The sequence below is a fragment of the Rattus norvegicus genome, chromosome 10 (assembly GCF_021556685.1).
Source record: "Rattus norvegicus strain SHRSP/BbbUtx chromosome 10, alternate assembly SHRSP_T2T, whole genome shotgun sequence".
Taxonomy (NCBI): domain Eukaryota; kingdom Metazoa; phylum Chordata; class Mammalia; order Rodentia; family Muridae; genus Rattus; species Rattus norvegicus.
The window spans coordinates 27,230,846-27,255,210 of NC_141543.1; the positions used below are offsets into that span (position 1 = coordinate 27,230,846).

At 38.8% G+C, this 24,365-nt stretch overlaps 1 protein-coding gene and 1 long non-coding RNA gene across 7 annotated transcripts in view; both read right to left on the bottom strand.

The window, feature by feature from the left end:
• The window catches only part of Tenm2 (teneurin transmembrane protein 2), a 1,226,262-nt gene that overhangs the window by 757,515 nt on the left and 444,382 nt on the right, over positions 1-24,365 (bottom strand).
• Positions 13,805-22,469, bottom strand: LOC120095249 (uncharacterized). Of its 2 annotated transcripts, XR_015631528.1 has the most exons (4): positions 22,222-22,469; positions 14,967-15,155; positions 14,803-14,845; positions 14,495-14,669 (listed from the first exon to the last, which is right to left on the bottom strand). It is a non-coding gene; the product is annotated as an uncharacterized LOC120095249 (long non-coding RNA). The 2 variants fall into 2 exon arrangements; XR_015631527.1 differs by lacking the exon at positions 14,967-15,155 and having other exon boundaries at positions 13,805-14,669; positions 22,222-22,461.

The window sequence follows — 24,365 nt, forward strand, 5'->3', positions numbered from 1 at the left end:
TGACATGAATAAGGGATGATCCTGCTTTTTTTCTGGCATTTTCCATCTAACAGAGATTGTTGTTTGGTAGTAAACCTTCTGGATAATTTAACAAAATCATTTTTACTTGTTATGGAAAGACAAAAATGACCGAAAAGGTGTTAAATCCTATCTGTATGTAGAAGGCTGTAAAATATACATATGCATATACCAAACATATACTCATGATTAATATATATATATAATATGTGTGTGTATTTAAAAGTCTACATATTATAGTTATGCATACACAAATTATATACATATATAGACTGGCATGTCAGTGTACACTTATATATAAAACATTTGACTTGCTCTATTTTCGAGTCATTCTGAAATCCTTTTGTTTCATTGAGGACTTCTCTTTCAAATAGATAATTTTTCTTATGAATGTGCAAACTTAGATACCATCTGGATAAATTAAATTTGTACAGAGAACTCCTGAAGTGATCACAACCCTAGGTTCCAAAGCAGCAGTAACTGGGATTAGGCTAGACTGTGTCAATCAAGACACATATTCTCCAAAGGTGACCCTTTGCACCTTTGTATGGGATGAGAAGACACTAGTTGCTTCATCCAGAGTCTTACAAAAGTGCCACATTTTCCTTCACTGAGACAATACTGAGATATTATCTTCCTATTCATAAATGCACAGATGGATATTTTTTGAACACTTACACATAAACCTTAGTCTTGTTCACAGATGGGTGCATTCAGATTGTTACACTTGACTTCGTGAGTCATAGCTATCATGGCGTCCCCAGAACAAACCCTTTCCCTTTTACCCAGCATAGTTTCCTACAAGCTCTAAGTAGACTAAATCATGAAAAGGGTATGGAGAGATGTACAGCCAGATCCTAGTCTTGGGGACGCGCCTGTCTGTTTAGAATCAGGCTGAGATTAACCAAGTATCCTCTGTCTCCGAGTTGCTTTTGCCGAATTCTCTCTCAGCTCCAATTGGGGACAGCTATCTGGTCTTTCTGCCATTATGGACTACGAGTGCTTCAGTAAAATTTGCAACCCATGACATAACATGGATCCTGAGTTTGTGTGCTCCCTGTGTGGTCAGGATCAGACCATATCCGGGTTCTCACAGGTAGGTATAAAGTTGCTCTAGGAAAAAAAAATATGAACCATTTTCTTGCCTAGGCAAAGTACATAGATGATGGAGCTGCTAGCTACCATTCACACAGGCTCCTCAACTAAGTGACTTTAGTCATTAATCTCTGGTGACAAAAATCAGTGGATTGCACTCTTCCCTCCAGGAATGTATTCTTTTGGCATACATCCATACATCAGAGCTAAGGAATAGTAAAATGTAGCATTCTATTAGATTGTATGCTTGCTCCCCAAGGGTAGAAAAACATTCCTGTGAGTTTATCTCTGTGTTCAATAGGAGCACAGCTTCTGGAGGAAGAGAGGCACTTCCTATATACTTCTGTTTATTCAACTAGTGGACAAAGTTATAATTCTATCATATAATACTATTATCTTTACAAATTTATTCTGAAAAGTTTCAGTCTAATTTCTCCTCTAGAAAAATTGGACACACACACATCTAAGGAATGTTTCTGTATGTACACACGTGTGTGTGTGTATACACACATATATACATATATATTACATGTATGTCTGCATATATACATATGTATATGTGTATATATATGTGCATGTATACACACACATTTAACTTATATGAGTGTACGCAAATGACAGGGTTGCTGTATGTTCTGTCCATGTATGCACAGAGTTTTAAAGTGTTAGTCCACATCAAGAAAGAGAATCCTTGTGAGTCAGAACTAATCTCTATGTAGCCAAATAGATACCAAGATTCATAATCTGGGATGTGTAGCCCCCCCCCCCTTTGCTCTTCTCTACCCGATGTACCAGTTAGAGTTTTTAGGTATTCAGTGTCATGGAGACACAGTTCTTCACAGGCCCTGCTGTTTTGTTCCTCAATACACTGCTCTCTGGAAGTGACAAAAGCCACTTTCCTGGGGAGCTGTGAGATAGTCTCTCAGTAGCAGAGGTATATTTCCCTGCCCCCTCCTGCCCCAAATTCCAGACTCATGACACAGAAGCACAGTTAGAAATGAAAAATATGGTTCATTATCTTGGTAGCACAGAGAAAAATGTTATGGCTTTATTTAGCAGTTGCTTTTATGCTTTTAAAACCATGTTAATTTCATTTTTTATGTAATTGTGCATTAAATCATCTCAGACAATTGTGTGATTTGGAAATAAAAGTCCAACGAAATAAGTAAAAGCTATAATGTGACTATTTTCCGTTTCTGCTCTTTCGCAGTCTGTTTTTATGTTTCTCAGGCATTAGTGTCTCTGCTCCTTCCTGGGAAGATTAATCTGGGTTTCACAGAGCCTCTTGCCTTCTTGTCTTTAGCTATTCCCCTGCTCAGAGCTTTTCTCCATGGTTTCTGTATCAACTACCTGTGCATTACCCAGCTTCCACAGCATCAGGGCTTCTAAAGCCTCCTAATCCACCAGTCTCCTCTCTAATAGGGCCACCAGCTGGATGAAGACCTCTACCCTGGGACTGATATTTAAAGAGACATAAGGTGCATAGAGAGTGAGTCCTGGTTTATAACATCTCCCTTTTTTCATACACACAGGATTTTTGTTGTTGTTTTTGTTTTTGTTTTGTTTTTGTTTTTACTAGCATGCATGCAGTGCAGTCGGTGCAGTAAAATTCAGTGGATCTGAAACCAAGGTTTCCTCTTATTTGAAGGAAAGCTGGGCCATTTGATATGTTGTCCTTCATCCCTCCTGTCTTAAGCCCTTTATAAGGGATGAATGAAATGTCTGATGTATGATGATGAAGGCGTTAGAACTCTCCAGTGAGGCCTTTGTGATAAGAACTTATTCAAGTCTAATTTTACACATATTAGGCAAGTCCCTCAGCAGCAGATATGAACAAACTCTCTCTCTCTCTCTCTCTCTCTCTCTCTCTCTCTCTCTCTCTCTCTGTGTGTGTGTGTGTGTGTGTGTGTGTGTGTGTGTGTGATACTCATTGAAGTCAACTTCTGTAAGATATTCTATTTCCTGTAAAGGAATGTATACTACTTTACCAAGACTATTGTAATTACACACTTAAAACTTCAGACACTTACTGCTTATACTCTAGAGAAAAGAAAGCCAAAGTCAAGCCTCTGGCAGGATTGTTTCCCCATGTTTCTCCATATCCTTTTGACTAAGTTCTCTCTTCTCCCTCCTTCCCCACCTCCCTCTGATCCTCTGTTCCTCCCTCCCTTCCTTCCTTCTTTCCTCTCTTTCTTTTTCTTTTTCTTTTTTGAGATAGGGTCTCACTCTGTAGTCCTGACTGGCCATGAACTCACAGAGGTCTGCCTTTCTCTTATTAGTGCTGGGACTAAAGATGTATACCATTTTACTTGTCACAAAATGTTCTCTCTCTCTCTCTCTCTCTCTCTCTCTCTCTCTCTCTCTCTCACACACACACACACACACACACACACACACACACACACGCACACACCAGTTCTACAGGATTCAGATGTACCCCAGTTCTTTATCTTCATTAACTTCATGAAGACTGCCCTAGAATGCCTTATTTCTAGGGAGCCAGGGTGAACACTTTAAATTATAAATTATTATTTAATTGCACAATTCAACCCACAGGACAATATTTTGTATTTTCCGTTGATGTTAATACAATGGAAAAATATACTTTCCAGACTAACATTCTATCAAGTAAGCAAGCATTTACCTTTTTTCTGTGTTACAATGATTTTCCATTGGGCATCCATGTGTGTATATTAAAGGAAAAAAAAAACCTTAGTTCAGTTGTAGCATAATTCTCAAGACAGATAAATATGTATACATATGTACATGTATGCTAGTGTATGTAACAATGGAAATATGCATATATCACCTTCAGTGAAACTACCTTTTGTTAGCATTTGCTTGGGGACACTATAAAATGTCAATTAAACTGCCAAACTTTTCATTTTGGTACTCAGCTTTCTACCTCAGGGAGCAGCTTTTGCATCCAATTTATTGTTAAATAAAATAGCCAACTTGGCAGCAGAGTTAGATTAACAAATTATAATAGGTGTTTTTTTTCCTTTAAAAAATTAAGGTGCACTAAAATTCTTGAGAAATAAATTTGAGGGAGATCACAGATTGTGAGAAAGGTCATTCGTCTGTAACCATTTTAAGTGAAGCAGGGAAAAAAAGAATGAACTCTGCCAGTTTGTCTGAATTAAACAGAAGCATAAAAGGAATTAGACTAAAACCTAATAGTGCTTTGTTTAAACATTTCTTTTGTTAACATTTACTATTTCAATAGGAAGCTCTAAAGGAAGAATTCAAAAGTAACCATGGAATGGAGTTTGTGCTGTTGGCCTTAAACTTACACACACACACACACACACACACACACACACACACACACACACACACACACAGCTTGACTGCAAAGCACATCTGTTTCATGGAGCTGAGATTCTCCTATGCATAGGCAAGCAAGGGGAATTTTTCAAAAGGCCACCAAGAATAAGATGACCTCTTTTTGCCCAGTCATAGGTTTACTAGTGGGGTCTATAAGAGGATGTTGGCGTGCTGACTCCTCAGGGGCTAAGTTAAGTGTTTTACATGTAGTATCTAATCTAATTCAGACAATAATTAAATATAGAGGGTGACTGAGCTGCTCTGTAAAAGGTGTAGAATAGGAGACCTCTAGAGAAGAGGGGGCAGGATCTATGCCATTAATATGCTAAGCGGTATGGCTGGAGCTTCTCAAAGTCTGGAGAGAGGGAGAGGCTTTCTTTTTTCACATGTAACGGTACACATTCTTCAGAGGGAATTGTCCTCTTTCTGAGGGGAGGAGGAGAGCCTTTTGCTGACATCCTTTGGAAGCTGATACTGAATTTAGCCAACACTTTCTACATATGAGTGCACTTCATTGAATGGTTCCTTCATGTGCTGGCCCTGTGGCTCATTCTAACTTCTGGAAGCTTGAAAGCCCACCTATTCATGCCAGACAATGTCACCCTCTGCTACATATGCAGCTGGAGCCATGGGTCCCTCCATGTGTACTTTTTGGTTGGTGGCTTAGTCCCTCGGGAGCTCTGGAGTCTAGTTGTTCAAAATAAAATCCTGTTAGCAAGGGTGCTTAGTTATTCAACCTCAAGGTGTTAGCCCTAAATGTGCACATACAAGTAACACTAAATGGATTCAGTGGTGTGTGTGTGTATGTGTGTGTGTGTATGCATGTATGTATATATGTATGCATTTATAACAAAAGATGTATATGTGTACATATGCATGCATACATGTATGTATGTATGTGTGTATGCATTTATAACAAAAGATGTGTATGTGTGTATGCATTTATAATAGCAATTTGTATAGAAGATAAGGTCATGAATTGGAGGAGGCACAGAAGGAAGTTGAGAGGAGAGAAGGAGGGTAGAAGCCTTGAAATACACATGTAACCAAGTCTCAAAATGGAAAATATAAATAAAATATTTTTAATCAATGTTAAACTTATTTTGCACTAATTCACTATACAACAATAATGAAAAGAGAAGACTTTAATGCAGGCCCTGATCAAGAAGTAGGCACACATCTATAAACTTCATGTAGCAATAGTCTCATCACACGAGACACTCATCCACCTTGTCAGAAAGTTAAAATACTTTTATGCAAAATAATGTATTTCGTTTCTCTATGACTGATTAAAGCATATACACAACCAGACACCTAGGAATATTTAAGAAGCCTTTCAGGAAAATGCTTCATAGGATCAAAGGGGAGAAAAAAAAACCAACAAATTTTGATATAAAAATTCCACAAATTCCGATGATACAGTGGCAACATCTCTCGCCACACGTGTCCCCTGGGTATGAAAAGTCACCTCCAAAGACAAAAGGAGTAAAAGTTCACTGCAGATCAGCATTCACAGTGAACTGAGAATAATTTCTCATGACAGGAACCTCTTACTTTGAACCCAAATTAAAAATAATGTTAGTACATACATGTACAAAGAATTCCAGCAATTTTATCAGGATAAATGGATTACAGAAGGTTTATACTCAGTTATCAGTGTTTGATATCAGCAAAATCTATGACATCTTTCAGACCCGTACCTATTTTCTAGAGAGATCCTGGGTTGTTGGGTATCATATTAAACACTCCCATTATAACACCTTGTTTATAGTATCATGAGTTCAGAATCTTTCAAGGAAATTACTGAGTTGGGGCCAGTTCCATTTACACATCTCGTGTTTATGATGGTTTATTCTCCATGAAATGTTTCTTTATGACCTTAGCTAGGAGACCAAACACATTTTAAAGGTGTGGTCAAAGTGGCCAGCAGGAAAATGAGGATGGGTCACAGAAGCTGTGAGGAACGGAGATGTCTTTCTTATCAGGCTTAGGACTTTGGCCACATTCTTGAAGCAATGTCCCTCCCTAATGAAGATTCTGACTCTGCCATGTTTGAATCCTTGCCTTTGTTGAGAAGGCAAATGGGTCACTAGATCCAGCAGCAACTGTGTCTAGACTACTCAAACAGTCTAGGTCACAGTTAACTAGGATCCCTATTAAGACACAGAATCTCAGGCCTGAGATATTTCTACAAGCAAGAATGCAGACACCGGGGAACTCAGAAACCACTTCACAGGCACTGTCCTAAAAGCAGAACATTCTAGATTTTCTGTAAAGATGTACATTTGTAGTTCCAATTTCCTCTGTATGGGATATACTTTTCTTCCACAAAGGGACAGGGATTTGAGAATGATTTTTGTACCTGATACAGGGGTTGACATAAATGTCTCACCAGACAATGAATCAATCTTATTGTGCCAGCCATTGGTGCAAATCACGACATGGATGGAAAAGTGACAGTCAGCTAAGGGAGCACGAGGAAAGCCCCGGGTTGGAATATCGCAGGCACAGGTGACAGCTTTTTCCGTGATCCACGTGCCTGCAGGGACTGAACATGAACACATCAGAACCTTCCGGAGAAAGCTTACTCAAAATGATCATTTGTTTTATGTGTTTGGCTATATTTTCCTGCATGTATGTCTCTGCACTGCATGCATGCCTGATGCCTGTGGAGGCCCAAAGAGGGCATCGAGTCCCCAAGAACTGAATTTACAGATGAACCAACACGTGGGCACTGTGAATTGAACCAGGGTCCTCTTAACTCAATACCCTTAACCACTGAGCCATCTTCTGCAGCCCCCCTCAATAACATTTGAAAACAGTTCACCACATTCCTTGAGTTATTTAGGGTGTCAAACGTTTCGGGTGGTTTGGTAGAGTGAAGATTCTTCAACTGTCCCTGGCTTATTGACTCACAAGCACTACAGTGAGTTCAGATCTTTGCCTTTGAAGTCACGTGGACATTTTTGCATCAAGTTCTTCTCATGGACTGCTTCTTTGGTCCATGCCCCCTCTCTTGAGAACGATGGATAAATCTTTAGTTCACTCACTGCAACTAATGGTCCAACAATCTGTAGGGTCCAGAATTCCAGTACAAGGAAAGGGATTTATAATCATGGCCTCCTAAGAGTCACAGTGAAGAAACTCTGGAAAGTGAAGTGACCAGAGTAATGCAGAGTATGAAGCCACATAGCAGGAAGTCTGAGAGACTATGGAAAAACGTGAATAACCACCACAGAACCTTGATGTTTAGGAAGAGAGAATACCCCCTCCCCCTTTGAGATGTTAACACCTGCTTTTCTAAAGATGATTGTCTTGGTGAGAATTATTTTGATTCCATAATATTTATTTACTTACAATCTAGTAGTTTTGAAGACAAATTTAGATAATATGTCTCTAAAAAGTAATCTATGAAACATGCATATCCAAATAACATGGATGTAAATGAGAATGTTCTTTGACTCTCAGATTGACAGTTTAATCTGTTCTGGACATTTCCTCATAGATTTCTGGTATAGGTAGTTTTATATAGGAGACTCCTGATTTTATATATTTATGTGTAACTGGTCCAGACACACCACCCCCAATTCATACATAATTAAATTGAGTGGTTTACAAGCTAAGGAAAATGCAACATAAAAACTATTTATACTTCTGATTGTTCTAGTGCCAAAGGTGAACCATGATAACTGAGAAGTTTAAATGAATCTGGTTCAGTCTGGGGGGAGGGGAGGTCAACGTTTTGGTTGTGTGGATTACACAATGTATGTGATCTTACCAAATTCACACTCACACATCTGTAACATATCATTTGATTACATACTGGCATTGTCAATATCATACACACATCTAAAATTCGTACCCCTGAAGATATGTGTTTTTATGTGCATATAGAAACAATTTACATGTATGCTTATTTTATAATATGGTTAATGTTAAATAAAATAATGGATATCAAGTAATTCATATTGTAGCTGCCTTTGGTTAGTGGGTAAAAGAAGTAGGGAAAAGAAAATTAAAACGAAGAAAAGCAAATGTTCAAGCAGTTGAGAAATCTGTGCAACAAATGAAGAAACGTAAGAATGGTTAGGGTTTCTATTGCTGTCATAAAACACTGTGACCTGAGGCGACTTGGAAAAGAAAGGGCTTATTTCCCCTGTACGTCACATTACAGTCCCTAACCGAAGAAAGAGCGGAAACTCAAGTAGGGTGGGAACCTGGAGGCAGAGGCTGAGCCGAGGCCATGGAGGGGTGCTTCTCGTTGGCTTTCTCCCCACGGCTTGCACAGCCTACTTTCTTACGGCACCCGGGACCACCATTCCAGAGTTGGAACCACTCACAGTGAGCTCGTCCCTTCCACATAAATCAAGAAAATGCTCCACGGGTTCGCCTTCAGGCCAATGCCATGGGAGCATTTTGTTGACTGACGTTCCCTTTTCCGAAATAACTTTAGCCTCTATCAAGTTGATATAAACCTGGCCAACATGAACTCGTATAACAAAACTGAGAAAACAAGAGAAAAGACAAGAGAAAAAGGGATTTAGTCCTTGCATCCTCAGAAGCTTTGCTCTGTCATAGCTAGTTTGCTTCTGTTTTTATGCTGTATGGTGTGGTAGCCATGGCGGCCTCTCTATGACTGAGTGATCATTAGCCTAAGCACAACATGCAGTCACTACAGAAAGGTTATTAGTATTCCATCTCAAGTCTGAAAATGTCAAGCTATATCAGTCTGGTAGGTGCTGATAGGAACCCCATTTCCCATTATCATATGTTAATGAAGGGAAACAATGTTCAGTCTACTAGGGGAAAGCCCAGAATGAGCAGAGCCTAGGGTCTACACAGCTTTCTACATTTCCAGCCTCATTAAAATATGCAGATTGTATCATTAAGAAACAGTTGCCTGGCAGAGTTTTCTCCTGGAGTCCAGTTATAGGCACATGCTTGGCAGTTTTTATTACAGCAAGTTAACACACTACTCTAGTCTATGTAAAACCAGCCAAAAAAATTAAGAAAAGAGAAGCAAATTTTATCTTCTATGTTTTCATTTGGGGGTTATTTTACTATACCCCAAAGGTGTGATTCTGTTTAAAATCAAAAAAAGAAGGACCAGTTATTATGTGTGTTTTGTGCTTCGTATAATACCCAAACCCTCATGTGGAAACTTCGTGTCTTCTCATAGCTTTTTTCTTCCAGCGTGTGAACATGATAGTATATTTGATGTAATAACGCACTTTACTACCTAAGCTTAATTCAGTTGGTCATTATCACTGTCTGTGTGTAACTAGTGTAGTCATGGGCCTTGGAAAAAAACCATTCCACTACTCTGATAGACCAGCTGGTTCCTTCAGTTAAATCTAATCCTATACCTACAGATAAGTCTAATGATCACCCCCATCAAAGAAGTCATTCATTGCAGCTAATAAAGATCACCACAGAAAACTACAAGAGGACACAGTGTAGAAATCAACATATTGCAGGGAGCCCAGGACTAACAGATACATCTACGTCACAGCTTCTGCATCTTTAGCTCAGGGAAAATCATGGAAAAGGACACGGAAAGAGTATAGGAATAAGACCACCAAGAGGTCCACTGCGAAACCAGCCTTTTCTAGAAATGGCTACGTAAACAGTACCAGAGCAACGGTAAAGTCAACATTATTAAAGAGTAACAATATCAACGTTAATGATGAAGAAAATTTCACAGGACCCCACTCCTGGGCAAAGAATGATAGGCAACTAATGACTGCTGGGAGAAAGGGAATTGTCCTCTCTTAGGAATGACCCAACTTATTGTTAGCCATTGCTCAGTGGCCATCCTTGAAGCCACATATTTGCCTTCTGCATTCAAGCGGACAGGGAAGGAAGAATATTTTCAAAAATGACTTAACAGCAACTCTTAACAGCAAAACGTAACAGCAGAACCTCATCAATGAACACTTCTGACATGAGGGCCCACCTTAAGAAAACTGATAACTGCATTGGAATCTGGAATGATAAGAAAGCGATTAGGTTATCGAAGAGGTTCACAAAACCAAAGATTTAGTAGTTATTAATGTTAAAAAATGTAGAAAATATGTCGGTATTGCTGTCACATACAAATATAATTAAGTTTGGTTTTTCAAGGCATCCAAATATATTCTAAGATCCCAGAATATTTCTGAGGTCAGAACTGTTTTTATAAAGTTGTTAAATTATCGTCTTTTTCATTGTGCTGACATTTGCACTGATGGGCCAAAGCAGTGTTGTCTGGCAGAAGTTAAGACCTTCTCTCTGAAAAACATTGGTATTCACAGAGGTTTTCTCCAGCATTTACTCACTTTGAAAACAAATGCTAATTTGACCAAAAAAACATTCTTGAAGCAAAAATAATAAGGCATTATCAATTTAATTAAATCTTGACCTCTGATACATTTTTAAAAGTCTGAAGTAATGGGCGAAGGGAAGTAGAAAGCGGTGCTCTCGGTCTGGAAAACCACATGGAGGCCTTGTCTTGTAAGGAAAGCGTTTGTGCAATTGGGTTGTGAGTTGAACCGTTCCATTTTCACGGAATATTATTTTTACTTTAAACACGCAAAGACAATTATGGCCATTTAGACTTGAGTATTTAACAGGCATTCTCTGTAAAATAAATGAAGCCACTTAGCCACTTGAAGAAATCAACCATATGGCTGTATTGTTGCCAATGATCAAATTCAAGCTTTGGAGCAAAAAAAAATTAGTATTGTGCAAAGCTTAAATTTACCATCAGGAGCACAACAGCTTTCTGAAACATCAGAACTTTTCTGATGAGCTCGGTGGTAACATTTGTAAACAGGAGAGGGTTTTTATGCTGGAGATTTTATGATGAAATGGGCCAACATGTGGGAGATCTGCATATCCCAGGACCCACTTATTTTCCCAGGAGCTGTGGTCTTGTGGCACAAGTTTCTTGCCATTGGAGAGGTCTTTTTCCAATGGCAAGAAAGGTGAGTGGGTTTTCCTGTTCCAGTAAGAAGCTAGGACAATGACAATCGTTTTCCTGAAATTTGAATTTGTTAGCTTTATGGAGTTGCAAGAACGGATGTCCTCAATTCTGAGAAATGGCCGTTCGCCATGCTTTCTCTCCATTTGTTCTCTATATAAAACAAACTTCTATGCATATATCTCAGTCCAAACAATGAACTGATATTAAAAGATACCCAGCAAGAATAAGATAGAGCAATGGAATGGCTCTCCCTAAATACTTCAGAAAGTATTTGGTGTTTATGTTTTTTTTTCCAAAACAACATATTATTGTGAAAAGAATGTAGTATTGTTACTCTAGAGTAACTTTGGGGCTTTTTATTTTTAGGTCAGGCTGGCCTTGAACTTGAATTCCTGATTCTCCTACTTCTACCTCCCGAAATGCTGGAGCCTGTTACTAGTTAAAACTACTCTCTTGACATTTCTCTGTTTCTAATTTTAGTATCCTGAATGTTAGTAAATATAATATACATTAAGAAAGTCTCTTTGGGTTAATTTATTTTAAAGACATGTCTCCCAACTTTAATTTTAAGAAATACTATTCTTGGGAGAAGCAATATTTTTCTGTATATTTAATTTTTTTAGGTGTATCAGTCAATTCAAAATTTTACGTTTTTATTTGCATTAAGCAAATTTCCACACATACCTAAGAATTAATTAAGTCCTTCTCAAAGGCCACATACTTCTGTGTTCTGATTTCAGGTATGTACAATGCTCTCAAATAAGCATGTCAATGAAAATTCTAAGTATCTCTTGGAAAAGCAATATGATAGCTATTTACTCTTGAAATAAACATCTGCTTCTCATATGCATGTAAAACGTTAACAGACTTAATGGGTTGGTTCCTTGCAATAAAGTTGACTGGACCCAAGAGTTACAGGACAACTGTGTTCCAAAGCCCTCACACTGAGGAAGGGATGAGATTCCCAACACCTGCCCTGAGCCAAAGCATCAACCTGCGATAGAAATGCAAAGTCCAGCTCAGGTGTCTCCTAGGATCTTGTTTCAGTTTGAACAAAAACACCTATAAAATCCCATCCAACTTCACAAATAATGACAGTTTAGACCTTGATTATTTTACCTATTTAATATTTACTGTTACAGATTGGCAAGAAAAGACTTTATTATTTTAAAACTTTCACCATTTGGTAAACAAAGAAAACCCTTCTTTTAAAACCATTTCATTATATCCAGGATAGATGAGAAAAATTTACAGAAGAAAAAAATTGAGAATTGGATCACTGGAGAACATGCTCACACCTGCAGTTAGCAAACACGTGACCTGGCATTAGGAGCCAAGACCACTGCAGTGGCACAGGTCTCTCCATCTCTGGGTACTCCTTACGGTTTCCTAGCATTCAGGGTTCACTTGCACAGATTCTGGTCTTTAAGTTCTCACATCAACCCATCAATGTGCTGGCTTCTTTCCATGATCACGTGAAAGCCAGCAGAGCACACATGAGTCTTCGTTTACTTTCTGAGCACTTTAACTTCTGCTCTACTGCCTGTCTCAATCTGCAATGATATGTGTGTGGTGTTGTTTTGTGTTTTTATTGTTTAATCTTGTTAATAATATGTAAGCACTTTTAACTGCCTATGAAATCAGATTGGCAATGGGTACCAGTTCTCTTTAAAGACTTATTCCTACAAAGGTCCCTTTAAAAGGACACTCCAGAGACATTTTCAAGTGTTTCGTAAAAGTTTAAGGTTGAGTGGACCGCAGATGACTGAGGTACTGAGGTTCTTGCCTCCAAGCCTGACCAATTGAGTTTGATCCCAAAGTCCAATATGGCAGAAGTTGAAGACCAATGCCTGAAATTAGCCCTCTGACTTGTACGCAAGCATATAGGTGTGTGTGTGTGTGTGTGTGTGTGTGTGTGTGTGTGTGTGTTTGTGTGTGCATAGACATGATTACTCATCAGAGCACTTATGCATAAGAAAGAGATAATTGTAAATTTTAAATCATAATGACATAGAAAATGAGCTTTCTTTGGTTCTTAGCTCTTTACATATTTCAAGTTGGTGATATGAGTTAAAGGAACAAGTTCTAGAGAGTATCATGTCTGGAGTTAAATTGTTCACTTCTTTCTATATGCAACTTTGTATCTTTAATGGAAATAACAGCAACAAAATAATGCTGTTTAGTAAATGTCATGGATGGGTGCTCACTGATAACTTGGTTATATGGAAAACCCAGATGGTAGCTCATGTAACAGAGGTAAATCCATGCACTTACACGGCTCAAAATTAATCAGATAAAGATTAAAGTCATTATGGGGGAAAAGAACCATAAAGATGTGGGAAAATGGCAACTATTAGCACAGATATGATGGTCTTCCTCATCTGAGAAGTGAGACAGCAGTTGCTGGATTATTTCTTTTTTATTTTTTTTAAGTTACAGTATTTGTTTTTAGTCTTCAATTCCCACCCCAATTTGTTTATTGTCCAGTGGGGACCTAGAACAGTTATTACATTCCTCAAGGTCATGCAGAAAGTCACATTGTTCTTCGGAAAGGGGCTTATATATTACTGCAACCCAGCTAGGTCCTATTGCTTCCTGCGGTGAATGGGCCCATGTGGAACGAAAGAGCGCTCTTAAGCAAATTCCAATTATGGTTTATTAACTTCGCACGTAGCATTTATCTTGCAGTTTCCAAAAATAGTGGAACCAATTAAACTGTCTGTTTAGCAAGAAGGTTTTCTTTTTTTAAAAAAAACTTTTAATTTTTCCTCAGATAAAGTCTTTATAAAAAAGATAAATGGAACCCTACAGATCTGAAGAAATGGGGCGAGGGGGTGGGGGAGGTATCACTTTCCAGCTTCCAACCCATCTTCTTTCAAAGCCAAGGCAAGTCTTTTTGTGTCTCCCAGTAGATAGTCTAACATCCTCTGTCAAGCAAACACGCCCATTTTAGCCTGGTAGATAGTAGTGGAAATTAGTTACTTAGGACAGTAGCTAATTTGAAATGAAAGCCCAACAAATTCTAGGGTTCTGTTTGCTGTCAAAACAAGATTAAACAATCACATGAAGACAAATAGTACATTTGTACGAGGAGGCTTGAGGACAGTATTTTACTTTACACTTAAAATGCCATCTATGATTTCCAGTCAGAGAAGTAAAAGCAAGACTTCAATTGATGAAAATCTCTGGGAAACAAACTTTGGCAATCTTCATTTTCCTGAGGGGGCGCAAAAAAACTCTGATGTCCAAATGAGGGCCACGATGCCTAGAAAAAGAGATTTCACATGAGATATCTATGTTAAAAAAAAAAGGTTAGGAAAGACTTGTTCTGGAAACCAATATAGTGATGATGATGATGATGATGATGATGATGATGATGATGATGATAAATTCTGTACCTCAATTTAGCTGGATTATCAATTTCCACAAATCACAGAGGACCTAAAGAACGAGAGACAGGTGAACAAACAGCGTATCTCCAGCTAGGTCCCCTTTAATGGAATTGTACTCTGAAGGAAGAATGCCGGGAAATGAATAAGCAGAAAGGTTTTGCCTTACATACATGGCCGTCCTCCATCTGCAGCCTCTTGACACTTCATCTAATTCCTTTGCAAGTGTCCTGCGAAGTTGTGAATTGGAGACTGCTTCCCCTTCCTCTACATTTCCAACGTAAAATCTCTCTTGACTCGTTTCTTGCTATGGCTTCCTTGCTGGTGTGCTTACCTTCTCACACCAACCTGTCCAGCAAGAGCTGTGGGGTGTTGGAAGACACATTCATGCTATATAATCTGCCACTTCCTTCTGCTGAATGAGGATGGCAACCATTTGACAGGTTAGGAGGTAACAACAACCTTGGAGTAATACAATGATTACTATCCTATTAACTTTACCATTGTTCAGAACTAAGTTCTTATTTTTCAATGTCAGTAGAGCTGATTACACTTGAATGCTTACATAATACACAAAACTTTAACGCCCCCTTCTCCCTTGCTACAGTTTCATTTTCAATTAAAATTGTGTGTGTTTCTTGTGTGGTTATATGTGTGTGAATGCGGGTGTCGACTAAGGCTAGATGAGTATGTTGAGTCCCTTCCAGACAGAATTACAAGTGGCTGCGAACCAAGCCTGGGTCCTCTGAAAGACCACTATATACTCTGAGTAACCTCTCCAGGCCCCCAGTCTTTTTCTTTTCATTTTAAATTTTGTTTTAAAACAATTAATTCCCTTCTTATAAATGTTTAGAAAACCTTGTTATATTGTCCAACAACAATGACAACAACAACAAAACAAAACAAACAAATGCTAGCCCTCACCCAAGGGGAAACAAAATAGGGTCATATTCATAAGTCTGCATTGTGAGATTCTCAGTCTCTCACTTGATACAACACAGCAAAAATGAATTCTCTCACACATACAGAGTTGGGAAGCTAGACCCTGCCGTGAGGCGCTAACCCCTTCACAAGAAGGACCACATACTTTCTGAGTTATGCAATTTATTTTTTAAGAGAAGCCAGAGTCTTGCCAAGTCTTAGCCTCGTCCATTATTTGGCAGATTTAGGATTAGGGGTTTTAGTGGAAACATTCAAAAATACCCAGCTATTTTTTGAGATGGAGGAGTTGGCTAATTCAGCAGTTGCCCTTTGTCAAATTTCCCAAACTAACCCCCATAATTCTTCTGTCAGCTGCTTGCTTCAGGGGTCTTTGTTTATTTTTAATTCATTGTTTTTCTCCAGACTCCTTTTTGCAATTGGAAACGAATACAGAACTTGTGCTGTGGCCTTGTGTCCCCATATGAGCCAAGGACTATTCCCAATGCCATGGCTTTCAGACTACGAAGAAAAGGCAACTCTACTGAGTTGGCTATGCCACCCTGGCCCACGCCACCCTCCTAAAGCCACATCCTTGTCTCGTCGTTCAGAAGATGCTTCTAAAACTATATTTAGGGAAAAAAAAGAACTTTCGTTAGTTTGAAAACGAAATAAAAACTCAATCAAACCAATGACAAATAAATTGTAAGGAAAAAAGCTCTCCTGCGACAAAGAAGAAAAAACTATTGGATGTGTGATCTCTGAGCTCTAAATATACCTTGTTTGTAACTTTCAGAGTCATGTTAGAATTCCAAGACTCTACTGACACTTCAGGAAGTATAACACAGGTCTATAATTGCATTGAAACGTTATAAAGTAAACAATTATGCTGGCGAGTACAGACCAATGTAACTCCTGTGCTTGAGATCTAGTAATGAAGTTTATTACCATCACCTGCTGCAGAATCTCCCATTACTGACACACTAAGGTTTCATCACTGGTAGGAAACGAGGTGCTCACGTGCGTCCATTTCATGTTGAAAGTCGGTCATTTAGAAATGGCTGACAGAAGCGATCGCTGTTATAATACGCAATGCTTAGTGATGACTGCAATGCATTTCAAAGGAATTTACTCGAATTTTTCTCAAATAGGTATTAGAAATTTTCCTGCCTAGCATAGCAGGTGCAAAAGGCCAGGTACAATGGCCTCCGTCTCAAATTTACATCAGTTACAGTTTCCTTGAGCCATGTAAGTTTATGTAGATCTAAAACCTCCTAATTTCATACTGAATAATCCAAGATTTCAACCGGTAATAAAAAAGTGCTATGTCTAAAAAATGTAAAAGGCCAAGAAAGAAATAAAAACTTAACTGCCAACCTAAAAAAATAATTCCAGACATAATTTCTTAATGACTAACGATTCATTTAACAGAACACTTGTGTTACAGAAATCTGGTAAGCACTTTCAAAACTATGGTCCTAATTAAAATGTTACGCACAATAACAAATATTCTAGAAGACGTCAGAAAAGGCCCGAACTGACTGGAATACACGTACAGAGTTGTGCCTGACATATTGCCTTTAAGCCTCAAATTTAGAAAATCTATTTATAAGATTAATTGAATCTTTACTTAGGAAAATAACAAATGCTTATCATAATCAAAATATAATTAAAAACAAATGGTCTTGCACAGTCTCTTTATATCACAGCATATAAAATGTCATTCCTGCATCGAAAAATTATGTTTTCCAAGTAGCCATCAAACATGTTTATTAAAACTTAATTACGCAAACATAAAAATATGTGTTTTGATGCAGTGTTAAGACTAATTCCGGCTTTGATGAGTATTCAGTCTATCATCCAAATTTCAGATATAAATAAAAAAAGAAATCTAACAGCTTCTACTTTTATCTGAGTTGAGATTAAACTTTCCTAGGAAAATATATGAGAGAATAATTTGATTAAGATTTAAAGATTAAAATTTAAAGAGTCACATTTAATAAAGAATAACATAGTGGGAAAACCAGCGTATTACTTAGCACATCATTTAGAGGACAGAGATGCCTGTGTTTAGGAACGACATTATTCAAAACGAAAAAAGTAGCCAGGCACCGTGGGACAGGCCTTAAACCCCAGCATGCGGGAGACAGAGGCAGGCACATCTCTGTGAGTTGGAGGCCAGCCTGGTCTACATAGCAAGTTCCAGGGTAGCCAGGGCTAGATTGTGAGATCCTGCTTCAAGAAATCAAAAACAACTGCAAAAGCAAAAACAAACAAACAAACAAACAAACAAACAAAACCAACAAAAGCCAGTAAAAAAAAACCATGTAACTGAGCACCAGAGAGGTTTTCATGAATCGTAAAAAACAAGCAAGCAAATGGTTATAATTTCTAAGGAGGTTTTTGCCAGTCTTTCCTGTATATATTAAATCTGAAGACTGCTGGATCCTTTTGAGTACTAGACGCAGAGAGGTGGAGTGCATAGTCACTTCACCTATGAGTCAGTGACTCACTGTCCCCTTTCCTACAAGTTGCATAAGTGGGAAAGTGATATCAAAGAAGGAGAAATCTGTATTTGATGGCGGTTTCCATCAGAGAGAAAGGAATGTTAAATATCTTAGAGACAGAGTTAAACATAACTCTACTTTGTGATTTTATGCTTTCCATAGGACTTGAGCCTCTTCCAGGAATTATGAGTACCGAAACCAATGCATTTATGAGACAACGCTTACAGTTATCAATAGATGCATCTTCTCGCTATGTCATTTAATGTTTACCCATACATGATGGACACAGGGACTTCAGATCGTCCTCTTACTTCAGTACTTTGGTGATCATTTTCTGCTTATTTCTGACACTGTCAGACCCAAGCTCTCTGGCATTGTAAAGTAGGATATTTTAACCATGGAAACTAATATATATATATATATATATATATATATATATACACATATATATGTGTGTGTGTATGTATGTATGTATGTAGATGTAGACGTAGATATAGTTACCCTATTAGTCCCCAAGTGGGATATCCTGCTGGTAAAACAATGTTCTAATCAAGCAGGAAGACACTAGGCACTAGGTTGTGGGGTTGTGGGGTTGTGGGGTTTGCTCCTGATCAAGATTCTGGTGAACTGTGTTGCCCCACAAATATCCACCAATATCAGATTTGACCAAATAGTTAATCAGCTCTAAAGTGGATGTATAAGTGCCATCGTAGGCATATAAATCACATCAGGCCTGAAGAATAGACTACTGCATAAAATTTTATTTCAGCTGATTCGGGATCATGGTATTCCATAAAAGCTTCTCTTTTCTGCGTCGTAATTCCAGCCTTTTCACTACAGCCAATATGAAAATGAGCAAAGGACTGCCTCTGTTGTCGTAAAATCTAAGAAGGGTTCTCTGGAGCAAAGTTTAAATATCACATTCGAAGATCTGCCTCTGAAGAGGCACAAACTCAGTCCTGTCCACCCAACAAACGAGGGTTGCTGTGATCGAAGAGCAGTGCATGCATGTACAGAACGGTCAGAATAAAAAGCCATTTTCATGCAATGAAAATACATTGATGGTGGCTTTGGAAAGATCTAGCAAATGCTTCATTTTGATATGAAATTTTACATTGTCTCACTACTTATTTATTTGTTTATTATATTTTCAATTTTGCCTTACCAAAGGGGAGCATCGGTGGGGGATAAAATTTTGAGATTATCATTGATTTGAAACCAGGACTTCTTTTTCTGGGTGATACCTACTTCCTCCTGTGATGTCTGCCTTCACTACACCGTGCAACTTGGACAAAAGTAGAAGACACTTTTGAGTGCCACTTTTTTTGAGTGGGAGCAGCATTTGAAGCCTCCCTACATACCATCTATAAAGACTGCTTAGATGTAAACCATCACTGAAAAATCTGTAATCTAAACTAGAATCTGGGTGCAGCAGAAGATGTATGTTCCTATAATAGCAACTTAAGTATACTTTGAAAAAAATTATTTTCCATCGATGTATTTATTCCCAGCCAGTATATTTATAAATGAACACATTCATAGATGTTCAGTAGCAAAAATAAATTTAGTTATCAGAGAACATTTGTCCTCTGAAAGACTTTTTATGGAAGAAGATAACCATGCCTATTATTACTCTAATAGATGGGGAACAGGAAAGGACAGAATGCAGTGACTTGTCACATCGTGTACGCCGAGCTACATGTAGAGTTCTACCTGCATTAATTCAACTTACTCTGTTTTGTTAGGGGTTTTGGAGGCTGTCAGATATGAGGTTGGATATGATCATGATCTATCCTTCCAAACCCAAAAGAACTTAAAATGGTGTGGGTGTGCTATTGTGACACACGGAGAGAGAATGGTCTCTAGACACCGCAAAGGTCTGCAGTAGAGAAATGAGGCCTAACAGTGAAACACCAGAGTCACTGGAGACCCTCAAAAGTCCAGTGGATCATGAAAAGGGAAGAGTGCTGGCTAGTGCCAGATTTATTTTGTCTTTCAGGGTAAATGAACCATCTCAACGTCTTAAGAGTAGAGAAGGTAGCCATATTGGGAGGGTCTCACCAGAAATCAGTCACCGTTAGACCTTTTTTAAGAGGGTCACATTTAGGCCCATGTCATGAAGAACTAGAGTGGTGATTTAGCCACTCATGGATTTACGATTGAAGCAGTTACTTTTAAATCCCAACTCTGCCATCCAGCACTTTTGGGATTGTGGGGGGGATTCCCTACCCACAGCGAGTCCCATGTGTCAGATAAGCAGCACGCTATTTATAGCACTCTGAAGCAAGAGTGACATCATCAGATTGGAGGTGGGGGACACACTCAAGTCGAACCGGGGGCTCAGTTTTTTCTTACATCAGTCCTGATGTCATTGGACAGCATGGAGGATAAAAGACCATGAGGGGGGGAGAGAGAGAGCGAGAGAGAGAGCTAGAGAGAGAGAGAGAGAGAGAGAGAGAGAGAGAGAGAGAGAGAGAGAGAGAGAGATATGAAGGGAGAGAGGACTGTTTTATTGAATTTTTATGATGAGTAAAACAAGTTCTGTGTACTTGGAATTACCTACCACTCACAATTTCAGCAACCCAGCTCCATGAAAAGAGCCTTACGAGGTGCTTGACTGGTTAGTTTCACGAGAAAAGAGCCATCTGGCGGCTTAGCATCAGCATGCAGAGAACCTGAGATTATTATGTCACAGCCTATCTTGGCATCACAGACCCCTCCAACAATGTCACATTATCCACATCTGAGTGACAGAGGCTGTTTCAGGGGAGGGCGGGGCAGAGGGGTTAAGTCTCCTCCCATGATAATCATATCACCATGGCATGAATAACTCGAGAAAGTTTATCGGGAATGTTATGGATCATAAATTAGATCCAACCGTATATACTATACATACTGATTACCTAAGTTATATCTGAACAGTTCACACATTTCTGGTAAAGGCACGGCTATGCACCTTTTCTCTGAGAAATTCCTCCCACAAAAATGAGCCTCTTGTTCATACTGATAGAAGGTATCTGAAAGCTGAAACAAGACCCTACATTTTCCACAATGGTCACTGGCAACTGTCTCCAGGTAGTGAAGGGCCAGTGTTGGGCGTCTATCTGGTCCCTACAGAGCAGACTCAGAAATGTTCCGGTCAATTCACCCAAAGGAACCCACTTGCGACTCTTTACTCTTCTTTATGTTGTTAATATTAAGAATGGGTGTAATTCAGGGGCTTCCATAAGTAATGTTGGATAACAAGGAACATAAAACACATGCCTAAAATGGTCCTCATGATTCTGCCTCACCTCAGCAATTCATCATTAAGGGATTTTGCGTTCTCCCCCCTTCCTGCTATAAAAACTGTGTACCTAGACAGATGATCAGATTATAGCAGATGTTAACTTTTTTATGACTCGCGTGTAGAAAAGAGAATTCATACTCGTTGAAGACTTGCTAGTGAGTAAGTGCTAGGCGGAAGGTGGCATCAGGGTTTAATTCATTAACATTGCATACTCCCTTTATGGGAAGGGAATCAAAGTAAAGAAAACAGTGTTCATTCTCTAAGGTACTTTCTCTTTAGCTCCAGATTGAAACTTCCCCTATCTCTGATGAGAAGCAAGCCTTTCGAGAAAGAACATTTCTCTGAGTCAGCAGTTGAGTCAGCTGCGTGAGATAAACATGAGGAAGGACCGGTGCGCGCCATTTTGGGTTGCATTAGCCTCTCCTGAAAGTCGCGCCCTCCCCTTGCTACAGAGCTGTTTTTGTTGGTGTTTTTTTTTTTCCCCTCCTAACCCTAACATCAAGTTTCAGGGAGATTCAAACTCCAGGATCCTGTTCTTACCATCAGAGTAAAACGTTCTGGATTCACACTTGGTTTGCTCCTATGAAATGAAGCTCTTTGATTTTCTAATAACCGAGAAAGGGACAAAACAGCTGGCGCTCCTGTGATGTGTAAATAAAGCGAGTGTGGCATGCATCAAATGAAATGTCCCTTGCGATTCAAAAAAATACCAACCTAAACATGATGGCAGGGAGGAGTTCACATCGGGAGGTCGAGGAAGTTACTCGAGGTGATAGCACTGATCAAATGTGGTCTACCGTGCAACTCCGGACGTTCTGCCATTTGACGATATTGTGACATTAGACTAATTTCTCTTCATTTTGTGCCCATCTTCCGTGGGGGAGATAAAAATAATCACAACAGTGGTGCAAGGGTGACATGGTATGGGAGACTCCTATGAAAAGGGGTCAGAATGGTGCTTGATCATGTTAGTTCATGTTAGTTACTGTAGCAATGTACACATGGATACGATTATGATCTGTCATAGGAATACTGAGAGAGGGTTAATATTCGATTCCTGTGTCCTAACACCCATGGTCTATTGGTGCTGATCTAGAAAAAAGTGCATTCTTACGTATGTTCTTTTGCACATAAAGTGCTACCTTATGTTCCTGATAAAGGAAAGAAAGCATCAAATATCCTCTCCATTGATACAGGTAAAGAGTGATCTGCTCTGCATTGGGTGAAGGAGCCTTCCTAGGGCCCACTGTATTCACCATCTGACTTCTGCACCCTATAATGTCAATCCCTGTACGGGGGAAGTTGATGTGTTTATGATTGTCTGTACATGCAAAATTGGCCTGTTAATTGTCTTTGAATGTCATTGCGCCTGTCTCTGGAGAACCCACTGTTTTTTGAATTTATCTAACTTGTTCCTGTCTCTTTCTTACAACAATTATGCTTCTCTCAAGCCATTAATCTCTCACATCTGGTAAGCTTCAGTTAGTCTCAAGAATGCTACCAAACCCTACAGTATGGATAGTCAGAATCTGAAATTACCTGGAGTAAAAATTTCTGTGAGCTGAACAGATAAAACAGCTGGTAACACGGTAGAATCACACTACTAGACAAAGATTAACTTCTTCATTAGAGTAGTAATGTGTTCACTCCTGCTTTTCATCGTCCATTCGTTCCTGTGACGTAGTGTCAGGGCTCTGATGTATCTCTGAGATATAATTAAGGCAATCACACACAAATACCCCTCCCCTTAAGTTGTATGACTTTGAATACAATCTTGATGGTTGCCCATCTAAGTATGGTAATGAGAAAACAGAGCTCAGGACTACGTCTCCTGTAAACATTAAGTAAAATACCTAAACCACCTACAAAAGGCTACTTGCCGAAAGGTAACCTCAGCACCTTTAATGGATAAAGCAACTGCAGTTCATTTCAGAAGTGTTAAGTGCATAAGTTACATAATCTATAATTGATGGATTTGAAAGCTGAATGGTCTCAAAAATAAAAGGATTTCTCTAAAACCCTAGCCCTAGGCAAAAGGCGTAGACACTTACGCGCTTGGAAGTCTGTAGAATATTTTAAAGCACATTTATTCAGTGGTGTTGGGAAACTGACTTTGTCTTTGTTGGTGTTTTACAGAGGCATTTATTTTTAGTTATACAGCTGAAACTCTCCAGTCCAATGAACTGTGGCTGTCTGTGGTGTATTCAGGAAGAGAGTGGGGGAAAAAAAGAAAAAGAGAAAAAAAACATGCTTTGCCATTAGTTCTAAAAATATCACTGACATGTCAGGGTCATCATCTCTGTGTTAAGGACTGGAGTGAGTTAGAGATCCGAGCTCATGTCTCTCACACTCAGCACCTTCAGTGCAAAAGGAAATTCTAAAAGACCTTTAATGTTTTTTAAATTAAGTACACATTCCAATTCAAAATCTAAAACCAAGCATACTTATAAGGAAGTTATTGCTGAAAAAAAATGGTGGGCGATGGCTTAGATTTCAACTATTCTTGGGAAATGAAACTGGTATTATAAAAATCTATGGTGGATTGCACAATGCTATATATTGCAGATAGAGGGTTAATATGTTATGGAGCCATACCATTCACACAAGAAATACTCAATACTCAATATGTATCTCTTGGAGAGCCACAGTGCTGGTAATCCATGCTAAATTTGACTCTAGAGTCTTCAACACGGGATGAAGTTTCTTTAGTATCTGCAATTTTGACAGGACAGCATCTATATCCGTAGCTTCTTTCATTTGAAATATTTACACAAAAAGTGGGAGAAAGCAACGTACTCCCTCTTCTGTTTTTCTTGTTTACTGATATGACAGAAACCCAAGGTGTTTGCATTTAGTCA